The sequence below is a fragment of the Canis lupus genome, chromosome 23, assembly GCF_048164855.1.
Source record: "Canis lupus baileyi chromosome 23, mCanLup2.hap1, whole genome shotgun sequence".
Taxonomy (NCBI): Eukaryota; Metazoa; Chordata; class Mammalia; order Carnivora; family Canidae; genus Canis; species Canis lupus.
This window is the reverse complement of record NC_132860.1, coordinates 14,619,212-14,632,651: the sequence shown is the minus strand read 5'-3', so window position 1 is coordinate 14,632,651 and position 13,440 is coordinate 14,619,212. Positions and strand designations below refer to the sequence as shown.

Below are 13,440 nucleotides of genomic sequence, written 5' to 3'. Positions count from 1 at the left end.
GTTTGTTATTGCATATTCCAGAACATGCCAGCCATTGGTGCCGAGGGCATTTAGCATAGTATTAAGAACATAGGCCCAAGCTTAGACGGAGCTGAGTTTGAATCCCAGTCTGTAACTCACCAGCAGGGTGATCTCGGACAATTTCCTGAATTTATTCTGTCCTGTTTCCTCATCTATAAAATGGGAATAATAAAACCTATCTCAGGGGCACCTAGGTGGCTCAGTCAGTTGAGCATCTGCCTTTGGCTCAGGTCATGATCCTGGAGTCTTGGGATGGAGCCCCACATCAGGCTCCCTGCTCAGTGGAGGATCTGTTTTTCCCTCTCCCTCTGCCCCTCTCCTGCTTGTGCTGTCTCTCTCTCTCAAATAAATAAATAAATAAGATCTTTAAAAAAAAACAAAAAACAAAACCTATCTCACAGGGTCATTGAATAAGATAATGCCTGAGAGACATCTCTCATAGCCCCAGGCATATATTAAAAGCCCAATAAATATTACTGCTCTTGCTCTAGTTACTGACATATCAACAAAGTATTGCACCATAGTGAAATGAGGGTGTGGTGGAAGAAGGTGAGGTTTTGCAGGAAGACATGCCAGGGACACTTACTCCAGACATTAGGGAGTCGGGGAACGCTTGCCAGAAAAAGTGACATCGAAGTTAGGATCTGAGAAATTGGTGGGAGAAGTCAGATGAAAGGAAGGGTCATGGGGATGAGAAAGGGCAAAGGTCACAGAAGTACAAATGTTCAGACAGCAGCAAGTACACATTCCTGAGCTTACATTCGTTGACATCCACATGACAACCCTATGAAGCAGACATTACTGTCATCTCCACTTTATTAGGGAGAACAGAGGCATGGAGAGGTTACTTCATTTTCCCCTTATCACCCAGCTAGTAAGTGATGGAGCCATTCTGCCTTAGTATGAAGAGACCCCCCAACACCTCTTCATAGTAAGTATATCCCTGCAGCATCTGTGGGTGGTGGCCCCCATTCACGAATCTCCTTCATTTAAGAAGCATGGACTGGATGAGCCTCTGAGGACACAAAGATGATTACAACATGACCACTGTCCTTAGAGAGCCCGCCACCCGGCGAAGGAGGAAAACATCTTGATAAACCCTAATGCCTGACAGACTCTGACAAGTAATAAGTAAAAACTAAGAACGTCCTCAAGGACTTCAAGGGTTAATCTACTTGAGGGAGAGGCATGATCTTTGAGAGCTAGAGAATGGGCCAGAAGGAGCAGTCCGTGTAGAATGACTGGACCGAGGCAAGGGGTTGCTTACACACACGGCGTGGAGTCAACTTGGAGGGACAGCATTCTGCCTGAAGACTGGGAAGAGATGAATGGGGGGAACAACGTGCTAGAAAGGCAGTGTGAGGCCACATCACAGAGGCTCATGGATGCCAGACTAAGGAGGTGGAAACTTTCTCCTGAAGCCAATGGGAGCCATTAAAGGTTGTTGAAGGAGCAGGGGACCTGATTTGTTCTGGATGTTAGGAAGCCTACAAACAGAGGCTTGGGCTAATGAATAGAATGTGGAGGGCAGTAGAGAAGATATTCCCAAGGTATAGTGGTTAGGACTCTGGGACGGGATATGGAAGTGAGAATGAGCTAAGGTGACCCTAGGCCTCTCTACTTCCTCTGCCTTGCAGCATGGCGCCTCAACTCTATGTTCCAGGGGTAGATGCTCAATAGGCCTTTGGAAATTCTGCTCTGGGTGCCAGGCAAGTGGGTCAGGCTAAGGGTGAATAGGAAAATGCAAAGCAAACCACAGTCCTCTCCCTGCCACCCACCTAGTTCCCCATGCCCAGGGCCCTTCATCTCGGCTTCTTATGCTCATCACTGTAAAACCGAGAGCAGGTAGAAAGGGATTCATAATTACTATTTTTTGTACCAGGAGCATTATTCCCTTTGTACTCCAGGACACATGGCAGCTTCCCAATAAATACTTTTTAATGGTTTGGTTGATTGGGTTATTGGTTGGTGGAAGGGTCTAACAAATAATTTTAGTAAACACCTATGAATTTTTGAGGTTCCAGAATATTAGCCCACTTAATATTCTTGCCTTAAAAACAAGTTTCCCTAATTATCAAGATAATGGCATGAGAACACCCAGCTACTACTCTGAATATTCCGGGGCCAAGACCACTAGATAAATAGATGAAATGATTTGCCTAAGACCATAAAGTGAGATAAAAGATACACCTTGTCCTAAATCCAGGTTAGTGGGCTGCACCCCCACGTACTATTCATCCTCTAAACTGCTGTCTATGTGATCTCAATTCCCACCGAGGGGGGAAAAGTCATTAACAATGAGCATCCCTTCCCTAGAAAGACTATGGAAACATCTCTGAAGCAGAAATTCTTCTTCTAAAGCTAACTTCTTAGCTCACTCAGTGGTTCCTCCATTTCAATTTTGTTGAAGAGGCACCCAAACAAGTTTTAAAAATGCCACTTCTTGATTAAATTGAACAGCAGCCATCAATTCAATTCTAGATGTAATGATTTTTGGAGCCGGAGAGAAGCATCTCTCTACCACCTTTCGGAGCGCGTATGTCCTGTCTCACTAAAAAGCAAATTCAGAGTCGGTAAGTCTGGTTCGGAGCCTGAGACTCTGCATTTCTAACAAGCTCCCAGGTGGTGCGCAAGCTATACCAGGTGGTATAAAAGACTCAGAACGGGGATCCCTGGGTGGCACAGCGGTTTGGCGCCTGCCTTCAGCCCAGGGCCTGATCCTGGAGACCCGGGATCGAATCCCACATCAGGCTCCCGGTGCATGGAGCCTGCTTCTCCCTCTGCCTATGTCTCTGCCTCTCTCTCTCTCTCTCTCTGATGACTATCATAAATAAGTAAAAAATTAAAAAAAAAAGACTCAGAACAAATCACAGATTAATCCCACATTCTCCTTAAAGCTTTGTCGGGAACCACAGAGGCAGCTGGGTGTCGGGGGAAAGGACAAAAGCTTGAGACCAGGACGAATTCAGTTGCGAATCTCAACTTCTCCATTCACTAGCTTCTCCGAATCTCACTTTCTTCCCTTCTCTCTCTCTCTTTTTAAAATTAAATTTGACAACACACACAACGAACGTAGTACGGTGCCTGCCGCAGGAATTGTTGAATGAATGGTAGCTGACGATATTGCTTTTGAAAAAAGATCATCAGGAGGATAAGTCACCATTCTCCCATTGATGCCACTATGGAATTTTGAGGAAAGGAGTATGTGTGGTCACAGTGCGCCCACTATTATTTTTTTGAGCACCTGCTCCCAACATTCTGGAACTCCTCTATCCTCCCCATCCTAACAACGCCTTGCCCCATGGCCTGCTGCTCAACAGCCCACGTTATCTCGACTTGCTCTAAAGCAGCAGTGTGTGCTGTCAAAGCCCCAAGTCCCGGAGGAAAGCGACCTAAATACTGCAGAGGAGAGAACAGAAGCCTGGGAAGAACAGGCACAGCCTCATGTGCCATCTCTCTCCTCGGTCCTTCCCCAAAGGCCTGCCCTGGACACGTCCCATGCCACCGTGATCTGGGGAAGGACAGGAACCACCCCTCAGCCACGCTTGCACTTTTGCCTTGTTCCTTCACCCCCAAGTCATCCAACGAAGACAAAGCCAAGTCACAGAACTGATCTGTGTGGTGTGTCCACTAGAATGTCAGCTCCCTGAAGGCAAGAATTTTTGCTTATTTTCCCCACCGCTGTCTCACCAGCGCCTGGCAAAATGCCACACAGTAGGTGCTCAGTAAATAGCTTTGAAATGCATGAGTGAGTCTGCAGAGGCAGCTGTGATAAATGCAGGAGCATGTGATTTGGAAGCAGGGTGGTTTGCACCCCACCCTCCCCACTCTCAGCTGGCGGGTCGTGAGCGGGTGCCACTTTGAGCACATAGCTCATCAGGTTGAGCCTCGGTTTCCTCCCCTGTAGACCAAGAATAATGCCTACCCGTCCAAGTAAATATTGGATATAGAAGCGGCTGACGCGTGGCACATGATCCGATGCTGGAAGCTGAGTATCCAGCCCTCCTCTGTATCATTTGATATTACCATACTTTTAAATCACACAAACATTTAAAAATAGATGAGATGCAGGGATCTTTTGGAAGATCTCCAAGTTAGAAAAATAGCCTTTGTTCACTGGAGATTGAAATTATGCCTATATATGTATAGACACCTAAGAATGCATATGAATCTGACACTGACAAATGCGGAGCATGTGGAAATGCCAACCACTCTGTAATAAATCTGCTCTGGAGGAGGAGAGCGACGTTGGCTGGAGATTTTTATCCATTTGAAAATGTTACCATTCACCCAGGGAAAGCCAGAGAACGGCAGGGAGACGGTTGGATCCAAGTGCCCTGGCATTTCATTGCCCGCTGACGCCATCAATGAATTTAGAGGCCAGAGAGATGGCCACGTTGATTCATACAGTGCTGAATTAAGAAAATGGCATATTACAAAGAGGGAGAGAGCTGTCAAAGCCAAGGTTTCGGATATTTTTCTTTTGTCACAGACTGTTCCAGAATAAAGGTTGAGTGTGGAAATATCAGTGGTGTGGAACTCTGGTTACAAAGAACCCAGGTGCCCACTTCATGATAATAGCTTAATATCCACTTAGTGCTTTTCATGTGCCAAGCATTGAGCTAAGCACTCTACTTGGAAAACCTTATTGAATCCCCATAAAATCCCTGTGAGATGAAAGACCCTCCACCTCACAGATGAGCCGATTGAGTTGTAGAGGGGCGAAGTGACTGGCCCAGGTCACATAGTCAGGGAGAGGCAGAATGAGGGTCCCAGCCCAGGCCCATGTGATAGCAGAGCCCATCGTGACCTCATTGGAAGTCTGAGGGGTGGGGCTGGGCTGGGCAGGAGGAGGCTGGAAGCCTGGGCTTGAGTTGTGAGCTCTACAGAGTGAAGAGTTTCAGAATCAGAGGATGGTGATATCTGCCACTCAGTAGCTCCATGGTTTGGGACATGTTGCCCACTTAGCCTTCCTCATCTGAAACAGGAGGGTTTTCATCATTATCATAATAGTAACAACTAATTTTATATTCTGTGTCAAATACCGTTCAAGTATTTGACCCACAGTATTTCTTAAATGCTCACAACAATGGTTATAAAGGAGATCCTATTATTCCCATTTCTCAGAAACAAACTAATAATGACGAGGCACGGGGCTCAGCATACAGTAAGTGCTCAATAAATGATGGTGATTTCCAGGGTGCAGCCCTGCCTTCCTGCTCACCTTGCGCAAGCTCTCCTTCAACCAGGACCACACCTCTGTACCCATCTGCACCCGTGACCTCCTCCCCTCCCTTCCTTCTATCTGTGCCTCTCCCTCTGTGGAACCCACCTGCCCCGGAAAGTCAGAGATAAAATCTTTGCCAACATTCCCTCTAGTGGTGGTCTTATACCACCCCCTCCTCCCCCAACTCTATTTTATTTTCTAGAATTATCAAAATTTAATTCCTTAGCATTTACACTGTAAAGATTCCACCAATTGAGGAGTAAAATATACATGCTGACTATAAAATAAGGCTGATCATAAGAATTGGTTTGCAAACACTGAAAGCATTCAAAGAAAGTTTCAGGGACTACTACGAATAACAGATAACACCAAGAGCTTGCAGTATGCCAGACACCTTACTGAGTGTGACTTTTTAAAATCACTACAATCAGTCTAGAAATAGACACAATGATTGTCCCTACTTTAGAGGTGTGGTGACTGAGACAGACAGTGTAAATGACTTGCTCAAGGTCATAGTGTCAGAAGCTGGTGGAGCTGACACTGGAATTCAGTGCTCTGACTTCAGAGCCTGGACTCCAGGCCTTTGTCCTCAAAGTACCACGACTCCAGCAAGGCAGACTGGTTGGGTTCCAGCCTGTTTACACCACGCTGCTAAAACGAGAGGTTGCACTTCATGATCTCTGAGAATCACAGATCTTTAGGGAAATGGGTTCTCTTATTTAACCCTCTACCTATAGGATTAAGCTTATGACCTCTGATTTTACAGATTTGGAAACAAAGATGCAGTTCTCCAAGAAAGTAGAAGGCAGAGCCAGAATTGTTTTCTCTGACCCTAAACTCATGCCCTCTCCCCAGAAGAGGCTGCCTCTCCAAGTTCAGGATCACGGCCATCTGTGCTTCCAGTCATCCTTTATCCAACCCATCCATTTCTGGAATCTTTTTGAATTCGGGATGAATCTGGATTCCATCCTGGAATCATTTTTGTGATTCCAGTCATCCTTCTTCATCTAACTCACACATTTCTTTCCGGACTCTACTTCTGAGCTAGGCATGTTAATGAAAACTGAAATCAAAATTTCTATATTTTTCTGCAGTAGCTGGGGTTTTATTTACTGGTTTCTAACTCTAGGAATCCACAGAAAAATGGCATGGTTTTGGGTCAGCTTTCAGGATAGCTCATAGGTCAAAGAAAAGAATGTACTATTAAAAATGTATATTAGATGTGAACAATGGTCCTAGCATCCCATTGTCCAAATAATGTATTATTCAAAGGTTTGTGAATGACCTTTTTTTTTTAAGTAACTGAGCTTTCTTTTTTTGAACATTAACATAAACAAACAAAAGAGGCCAGTAATCTCAAAATCTAAATTCTATGTCAAAAAAATACTGAGGTTTATCAAGAATAAACTCATATGATAACTAGTGTGTGGAATTTATGAGGATATACGGTTTATAAAAAAATATTAAAAATATCCAAGTATTTGTATTTTTGTATGAAAGATTCCCTCCCTGCCTTTCTTCTGTTTAGGAAAGTTTCTTTCTAGAAATAAACGTTGAATGCCTATTTAAAGGAAAAGAAAATTTGACAAAGAAACCAACCTTAAATCCCAGCATGCTAACACAACTATTTTAATGTTTGCACGTTCTCTTTCATCTGTGGTCTGCATTTAGACACATTTTAAATATCTACTGACCTAATATTTTATATTCTTAGATTTTTTTGTACTTAACAAAGCATAAACATTTTATATATTTCTATGTATTTATACAATTCCAGAGACTGATGGACTATACTTTTCTAAACCATTCTCCTAATGAATATTTTCTATATTCTGCTATTCTGGATCTGTGCTATCTGAATAGGTAGCCACTGGCCACATGTGACTATTGAGCACTTGAAATGTGTCTAGTCTGGGTTGAGGTGTATTTTGAAGATAAAATATGCACGAGGGGCGCCTGCATGGCTCAATCAGTTAAGCATCTGTCTTTGTCTCAGGTCATGATCCCAGAGTTCCAGGGTCCTGCTCAGAGGGGAGTCTACTTCTCCCTCTGCCCCTCACCCCACTCCTGCTCTCTCTCTGTCTCAGATAAAGAAATAAAATCTTTAAAATATGCACCAGATTTCTAAGAAAAAGCACTGTAAATGTTTATATTGATTATTGATGCTGACATTTTATTATTTGGAAATATTAGGTTCAAGAAAGTAAATTATTAAAATTAATCTCACATTTAAAACAATCTTTGAATATAGTTCCTAGAAAATCTTATTTTTTGTTGTTTTTTAGAGAGCAAGAGAACATGCAAGTGGTGTGGGCGGGTGAGGAGGTGAGGAGAGGGGCAGCGGGAGAGGGAAGGAGAGAATCCCAAGCAGGCTCCATGCCCAGAGTGGTGACCGACATGGGGCTCGATCTCACGACCCTGAGATCACAATCTGAGCTGAAATCAAGAGTTGGTTGGGATGCCTGGGTGGCTCAGTGGTTGAGCATCTGCCTTCGGCTCGGGTCGTGATCCCAAGCTCCTGGGATCGAGTCCTGTATCAGGCTCCCCACAGGAAGCCTGCTTCTCCCTCTGCCTATGTCTCTGTGTCCCTCATGAATAAATAAACAAAATCTTTAAAAAAAAAAAAAAAAGAGTTGGACACTCAACCGCCTGAGTCACCCAGGTGCCCCGTTTCCTAGAAAATTTTAAATATGCGGTTTGTATTACACTTATATAGGACAGGGCTGGGCTGGATAACAGTTCAGTGAACAACTGCCTTCATAGAGATTTCTGCTTCTCTTGAATTATTTCCCCAATCTGCATGTCTGTGCGTGAGCTTATTAAACAAAAGTTGACTTTGTTCTGAGTTGAGCAAGTTATTATGCCTCTAGGGGCCTCAATTTCCTCACCTATGAAATGGAAATAGCACTATCTCCTAAGGCAGTTTTCAGGATTAAATGAATTTCTATATGTTAGGTACTTAGTAAATATTAAGAACTATAAAACTGTTACATGTTATTCTGATGATAAAGATTATTTTAAACTATAATTCTTTGATTACTACTCAGGACAAACGTTTACCAGGATACGTGCTTAGTATTTGTTTTTTGTTCTATGTAATTTTTTTCTTTGTGTCCTTGGGTTACTGTTCTATTGAGATCTTGGTCTCTTTCCTTAAAAATTTGCATATTTCTTCATACATGCATATCGTATGCTTCAATATTTAATCATTTTAAGACTTCTCTTTTTCAGTTTGTTGTCTACCTTTTAATTTCATGTCATGGTTTTAAATAAGTTTCACATTCAATACAGCCCTTGATTTTTAAAAATTTAATTCCTCCTTTACTTCAAGACTGGTAAAGTTATCCTTCAGCAAGTGATATACTTTATCACTTATATATCCTTTTTTGTCTGTTGGCCCTTTATATATTTTGAGGTTGGTTAATTTGTTTAGATGCAGTTGGGTTTTAGTAAGGTTTTAGACTTGGACATGGCAGAGGAAACTCTTCCATTTGGGGTACGTGGAGACATTAGGAGCCTTCCCAGGATGTTATGGTGACTTCACTTCGCTTCTGTGTTCAAATGGATCTGCGCTGAGCCCTTGCTATGTGGAAATGTGCCTGCAGGTAAAATCAGGCAGTGCCGGGTTCAAATCCTCACTACTTACTAGCTGTGTGTTTGGAGGCAAATCACTTAACCATCTGGGAGCCTCATTCTGCATTACTGGAGATTAAATGCATATGAAAATGCTTAGCACAGAGCAGCCAAAAATCAAATTCAACTTTTAAATTCTTTATTTTAATGCAATATTCAAGATTATCTCATTTTTTTAGTGAGTCAGAAAAGGGAGTGGTTCTATATTAAACTTTTCCTTGTTAATCACATTTGGCTAGATGTACCAGAAATTAGCTACCCCATAAAAGATGACTAGGATATGCCTGCTGTCTGTTTAGGAGGACAAAGTGGTGGCTTTCCTTCTGTTCCACTCTTTATATTAGGCTTTTACTTGCAGTTGCTCCTTAAAACAAACCTATGAGGAAGACAGTTTACTCTTTCCTCTCCCCTCCCTCCCCTCCTATGTCTTCCCCTTGTTCTCCTATGTCTTCTCCTCCCTCCCCTCCTACGCCTTCCCCCTCCCTACTCTCCCTTCCTTTCCCCACCCCTGTCTTCCCTTCCCATCCCTTTTCTTGGAAAAGAAAACTGGTGCCCAGGAAGGTTTAGTAACTTGCTCAGTGTGGCATAGCAGCAGCGTCTCTGACAAAGCAAAAGCAGTGTCCTGGTCCCATGCACTTGCCAATGCAAGTTGCACCCTCTAGGTATGCAACTGATTGAACTGGATAATTTCTGGTCCCTTCCAAACCAATTAACATAGTTATTAAGATCTCAGGTTTTGGATTCCAAGAGACCTGGCAGGGTCCATATCCCAACTCTACTACTTACAAGCTGTGTGATCTTGCGCTGGCCAATTAACTTCTCTCAACCTCAATGTTCTCATCTGTGGCATGAAGCTCATAATTTCCCCGGACTTACCAGGTTTCAGGGAGGCTGAAGAGAAATGGTTCAAGTAAAGCATGTAGCATAGCATCTAGCGGGTAGTAAGTGCTCAAAGCTAGTCAACCAAAAAAGGACACACTGAACAATGTCTAGAAGCAGTTGGGTTTGGAGGTCTCAAATTGGAGTTAGGGCATCCAAATGCTTGATCCATGAACTAGTATATAATATCATGGAGGCTTCTGGAAGTTTTCCAGTGCTGTGTTTTGGGCCTCGTTGGCATTTCAGACACACAGAGACATCCATGCCAACTCTGCGGGCAGGTGCCATGTTCTTTACCTGTCCCCACGCAAAAGGGCATGGTTGGATATAACATGAGAGGTGACAGGAACTTCCCAGAGACATACAGTATTTAGTGTTAGTTTATCTGGTGCGAGCACTCCTGAGGGGCGGCTGCAAGGCACTTGAACTTGACTCTATCCTACTGTTGAACTGCACATTCACAATGGCAATCTGCTGATCCTTTCCCACTGCTCCCAAGGCTGCTTTTGCCTCTTTTGCCTCAGTGTACCCAAACTGCCTTTCTCATGGAACTTCTCACACTGTGTTGCCCTCATCTTTACAGATGTCGCTGGCCTCCTGGGGGCACCACTGCTCTCACCAACTACCTTGAGCCCAGACCCCACCTTCTAGAGTGGGGAAGAAAGGAAGCCAACTCCAGCAGCTAGGACCATGAGGACCTTGTGAGAAGGCTGAGGAAAGGGTTGCATCACACACCACACAAAGGTAGATCTGAAGCCCGGGCTTTGAAAACTCATTTGCCTTGCAAAGTTCTTTGCCCGAGGAGCTCACAGTCTCACCTCTCTCTTCGCAGACCACCAGCTCCTTTTTGGCGTCCTCAACAAGCCCGCAAAAACTTGAGAGCTGGTTAACAAGTATCTCAACCACCACATCTGTCCTTCCCCAAATCATGTCTCCAGCATCAAAGCCCCATCCCTGAGCGTCTCAGCAGACTCTACCCAACAGATCTTGAGCCTTTCTGCAGGCCAGCATGCAGATTCTGTTAAGGAAATCGTGTTCTCTCAGTGATGACTCTTTTGATCTTCATGCTACCTCAAGCTTGCTTGACTGTGAGCTCTCTACTAAATGCTGACATTTACCCCATGCTCACTATGCCAGACACTGCTCGAAGTGCTAGACGAGGACTTTTTCATTTGTTCTCATGACAAAACTGGATGATAAAGTCCATCGTTACCCCAGAGATGAAAACCCAAGATGGATTTAAGTTAGGTCACTTGCCTAAGATTACACAGCGAGTGAGAGACCTGGCTTTCAAACCCAGAGGGTTGGCTCCAAGGCCTGCACTCTTCAGCAATATTCCATGAGGGCAAAGTCTGGATTGTTCTCAGGTCCCAATCCCCAGCCCCGGAGACAAGGAAGCTCCTCACTATGAAGTGGTGTTGACTGTTGGCCAAGAAGGCAGATTTAGTGGGTCTTACTTCCCCTCTTCTATTTCGGAATACTTATTCCCTTCCATTTCATCACTTAACTGAAAAAAAAAAATCACATATGCAGTTGTTTATCATTCACTGGGCACTGTGCGCCACAGAGTCCATGCCCTGGTGTGTCAAGGTCACTGCGGGCAAGCAAGACACAGTATCCAGTCAGGTATAACTCAACACAGAAAACACATTGAGAGGCACTGGAATACAGAAGTGACCCTGCAGATGAGGGAGTGGTTGGCTCTCTGGAGAGAGAAGGAAGAAGCAGTCCCTGGGAGGAACGAGAACTAGGCTGGATTGTGAAGGAGATGGGGATACAAAAGAAAATTAAGTCTAAGGTAGAAAGCTACAGTGTTATGGAAACCCGAGTTGGGCTGCTCAGCGACTGAGAGCCAATACTTGACACACCAGTGTTGGCTGGAAAGGAAGGTTGCTTTGTTCAGGAGGCCAGCTACCTGGGGAGAGGGCAAACTGATGATGTGCAAAGACCATCTCTGAGATTCCAGGTGAAGGATCAAGCAGGGTTTTTGAAGGGGAAATTCAGAGTAGGAGCTGACACCAGATTGATGAAAGGGGCAGGGTAACTTATGACTAGTCATGAGGAAAGGTGGAGCATGCACATTTAGCAAACATCATGTAACATACATCCCGTGTGTTCGCTTTGGGGTAGAGACAACACTAGAAAGAGGCAAAATTCAGCCCATGACGTCAGGAGGTTATCTCAGGACAAGGGGAAGGGGCTATGGGCAAGCTCAGAGAGCCCGCATAAACTGGATGGGGCCCCGGGCTCTTACCCCAGGTAAGGAATGCAGGGTCTCGCTTGTTCCTCTGCTGGAACCCTATCAGTTGACCCCAAGTCCAGGCTTTTACAGAGACAGCCAGTGAGTTCATTAGTGGGGTCTGAAAAGACATAATAACTGATTAGGAGGAAATAGTTCCCTGAAAAACAAGCTTTAGATGTTCTGCTGGTTTAACCCTGTGGGGTGTGGTTTCAACACCATCTGTCCCCAGTCCTGTCCTAATAATTATACATATTGAGTGAAACAGGGAGACTCACCAGAAGGTGGAACTCAGGAGGGGCCAGGAGCAGCCTTGATTCCCAGCTAACAGCCTGACACACTCCCACCCACCCACCCCCACCCGGCGCCAGGGACTCAGAGACGTATCTAAGCAAAGAGGAGCTGGGGTCCTTCTTTCCTTCTGGAGACAGAGCAATCCGAAGACACCATTGGAGAATGGATGGCTCTGCAGACCCACAGCTGGCTGACCCTTTGGGAGGCTCTTAGAATGGTCCATAAGAGGAAAAGACAATGGTCTGGATTCAGGAGGGGAAAGCAAGTGTTTGAGGGTGTCTTAGTGAGGTGTGGAAGTTTGGGCATCACGGATTCCACTCTTTTTTGTTTTGGTGACAGCATTCTTGTTTAACCTCATTGATAGAGATTTTCTTGGTTAAATCTCTCAACTCTCTTGACTTGAGCCAAGACTCTTGATTTGCCAAACTGAGGAACTTGCCTCACGCTCTGGGTATATTACCTCCAGTCCAACCAGAAGTAATGAAGCCAGCGTGGCCCACAAGTTATTTCTTTTCATCTATCTTTCCCCAGCCTCTTTCTCAGAAAGAGTTCAGGAGCTGTGATCTCAGATTCACAATTCTGTGCTGAGATCTTAGAAAATGAAACTTGAGAAAACGGCACAGTGCGGTGATTTTCCAGCAGGACTGTCTTCACTGGACCATGTTCTCTGACCAGTTAATTATCTTCCACAAAGGCCGGGGATGCATGCAACTGACCATTGGGAAGCCTTGGCAGCACATGGGCATTGGGAGGGGATGGCATTGCTGTTTCTTTAAGTTCTGATCATATATGACCACACAGATGGGAGGATGGAAGTTGTATCCGCAGCACCTGTGCAGCCCACTTATTGGTTGCCACTCAATAAATATTTGCCAGATGAATGAACGAATAAATGATGTGACGAACAGAAGTGAGACAGCTTGTACATGGCCATATAAAGTTGAGCTTGCTTGAATTGTGTCCTTCCAAACTGCTCTCACCACATTGGGGAAATTGAGGCAGCTAAGCCAGTCCATTATTGGGTCCTCTTAAAGAGAGATTCAGATACTGGAGCCACAGGCTATAGCCCCAGAATCTGGTACCTGATAATGAGGATGTAAAAACTGAAGCTCTTAAAACTCCACATTTACAGATTGATCCTAGCAAA

General features: G+C 44.5%; 1 long non-coding RNA gene across 1 annotated transcript; it reads left to right on the top strand.

Moving 5' to 3' along the window:
• The first annotated feature begins 3,265 nt into the window (after positions 1-3,265).
• LOC140614770 (uncharacterized) lies at positions 3,266-13,226 on the top strand. Its single transcript, XR_012015550.1, has 3 exons — positions 3,266-3,673; positions 10,344-10,504; positions 10,593-13,226. It is a non-coding gene; the product is annotated as an uncharacterized lncRNA (long non-coding RNA).
• Positions 13,227-13,440: the final 214 nt, after the last annotated feature.